General features: G+C 71.6%; 1 non-coding gene across 1 annotated transcript; it reads left to right on the top strand.

Annotated features, from left to right (window-relative positions):
- Nucleotides 1-213: 213 nt before the first annotated feature.
- On the top strand, nt 214-332 carry LOC135978736 (5S ribosomal RNA). The gene has a single exon (XR_010596105.1). It is a non-coding gene; the product is annotated as a 5S ribosomal RNA (ribosomal RNA).
- Nucleotides 333-2,829: the final 2,497 nt, after the last annotated feature.

The following is a 2,829-nucleotide window of genomic DNA, read 5'->3' as shown; positions in this document are numbered from 1 at the left end:
GAAGTCCGGGACAATATTTTCCCCGACGCCGGGGAGGGCGGGCGGAGGGGCTCTGGCGGCTAGCCCGGGCCCCGGAGCTCGAAAAGGAAAAAAGGACCGGGCCCGCGAGAGACGGGGGCCCTGCCGCAGGGGGGGGCAGTCCGACCGGGGCTCACCGTGCGGCAGGCCCGGGCGTCGGCAGGGGAAAGCGGGCGAGGAGGCGCGGGGCCGGGTGCCTACGGCCATACCGGACCGAACGCCCCCGATCCCGTCCGATCTCGGAAGGTAAACCGTCCCGGGCCTGGCTAGTACTTGGATGGGTGACCGCCTGGGAATCCCAGGTGCCGTAGGCAGCTTTTCCCGGTCCGAGTCAGCTCTCTCTCCTTTTCTGGGGGGGGAAGGAGAGGGGGGGACGGGCCGGAAAGCCCCTCGTCGCTCCTGCCGAGTCGGAGGTCGCGGCCGCAGGTCACGGGTCTGGGCGCCTGGGGTCCGGCTCCCCACCCACCCGGCTTCCTCCGCGGAGGACCCCCCCGGGCCACCGAAGCCGCTGGGGGAGACCCCGGGCATGGGGCGGACTGGCCCGGACCCTCCCGGCCGCCGGCCCGCAGGTCCGCCCCGAATCCCCCCCCCGCGGCCACCCAGGCCAGGCCTGGCCAGGCGGGACGGACGGCGGGTGTCCAGCGCCCAGCGGCTTCCTCCAGCGGGGACCCACGGACCCCAAAGCCGCAGGGGGAGACCCCGGGCCCGGGCCCGACTCGCTCGGACCCCCTGCGCCCGACGCCGGCTCGCGGGACCGCCCCGAATCCCCCCGCGGCCACCCAGGCCAGGCCTGGCCAGGCGGGACGGACGGCGGGTGTCCAGCTCCCAGTGGCTTCCGCCAGCGGGGACCCACGGACCCCAAAGCCGCAGGGGGAGGCCCCGGGCCCGGGACGGACTCGCTCGGACCCCCCGCCTCCCCTGCGCCCGGCCCCCGGCCCGCGGGACCGCCCCGAATCCCCCCGCGGCCATCCAGGCCAGGCCTGGCCTGGCGGGCCGGTGTGCAGCTCCCCCGGGCTTCCTCCCCCGACGACCCGCGCCCCCCTGCGCCGCAGGCGGAGACCCCGGCCCCGGGGCGGACCGGCCCGGGCTCGCTCGAGCCCCCTGCGCCCGGCCCGCAGGACCGCCCCCCCGAATCCCCCGGGAGAGGCCCGGCCTGCACGCCACTGACGACCCGCGGCCCCCAAAGTCGCAGGAGGCGCCCCCCCGGTTAGCCCCGTCTCGCTCCGCGCCCCCCGCCCCTCGCTGCCGGGACCGGGCGCCGCCCCAGAGTCAGCCGCAGCCGGCCGGCCTGAGAGCTGCCCTCCTGTGGACGACGGTGAGTTTACCTTGATACTAACCGGCCGTCAGCCAGGTCAACCCCATTGCTAGACTGGGGTGGACCTGGTGGCCGAGTGGGGACTTGGAACATTTGACAGCTGCTTCCCGGGGCTTGACCGGTTGTCCTGAACGCCCCCCACCCCCACCCCCAGCCCCCGGCTCCTGCTCCCCTCTCCCCAGCCTCGGTGCTCCGCTCCCTGCCTCGGAGGCTGCCTCTCTGCGGCGCCTGCATCGCCTCCGAGGACGCGCACCCTCCGGAGGCTGGACGTAAACCCACCACTGCCGCCGACCCGGCTCTCCGAGGGACGACTGTGAGGCCCCCCACCCCACCCCACCCCACCCCCGGACCGCCCTGGGGACGACTGCTAAGCCTCCCCCACCGGACCGCCCGGGGGAAGACTGCGACGCCTCCCGCCAGGCCCCCACCCAGCCTGGGGGAAGACTGCTAAGCCTCCCCCCCCCACACACACACACACACTGTCGGGGGATGACGATTAAGCCTCTCCCGGACTGCCCGGGGGAAGACTATTAAGCCTCCCCTGGAACCACTATTAAGCCTGCCCCCGGAGTCCTCGGGGCAAGACTGCTAAGCCTCCCTCCCACACACACACACACTGTCAGGGGAGGACTATTAAGCTTTCCCCCTGGAGCGCCCGGGGCGGACGACTGTTAAGCCTGCCCCCGGAGTCCTCGGGGGAGGACTATTAAGCTTTCCCCCCTGGAGCGCCCGGGGGGGGGGGGGACGACTATTAAGCCTGGCCCCCGGAGTCCTCGGGGGACGACTATTAAGCCTCCCCCGGACCTGCTCCCTCTCGACTATTAAGCCCCCCCTCTGCGGTCCTCAGCACCACTGCCGCGCTGCCCTGGGAGTGGGGTGACACCCGGGCCGGAAAGCAAACCGGCCACCAGGTCAACCCGTCGAATCCAATGGGTTGACCTGGTGGCCGGAAAGCACACCGGCCGCCAGGTCAACCCGTCCAATCCAATGGGTTGACCTGGTGGCCGGAAAGCAAAACGGCCGCCAGGTCAACCCAGTAGATTCAGTGGGTTGACCTGGTGGCCGAACGGGGACTTTGAAAATTTTACAGCCGCTTCCCGGGGGTTGACCTGTTGTCCCGGTGGGGACTTTGAACATTTGACAGCCGCCTCCCAGGGCTTGACCTGTTGTCCCGGTGGGGACTTTGAACATTTGACAGCCGCCTCCCAGGGCTTGACCTGTTGTCCCGGGGGGGACTTTGAACATTTTACAGCCGCTTCCCGGGGCTTGACCTGGTGGCCGAGTGGGGACTTTGAACATTTGACAGCCGCTTCCCGGGGCTTGACCTGTTGTCCTGAACGCCCCCCACCTCCCCCCCCCGGCTCCTGCTCCCCACTCCCCAGCCTCGGTGCTCCGCTCCCTGCCTCGGAGGCTGCCTCTCTGCGGCGGCTGCATCGCGTCCGAGGACGCTCACCCTCCGGAGGCTGGATGTAAAGCCTGACACCCGCCACCGCCGC

Source organism: Chrysemys picta, unplaced genomic scaffold (assembly GCF_011386835.1).
Source record: "Chrysemys picta bellii isolate R12L10 unplaced genomic scaffold, ASM1138683v2 scaf422, whole genome shotgun sequence".
NCBI classification, from domain to species: Eukaryota; Metazoa; Chordata; order Testudines; family Emydidae; genus Chrysemys; species Chrysemys picta.
This window is presented reverse-complemented; position numbering and strand designations above follow the sequence as displayed.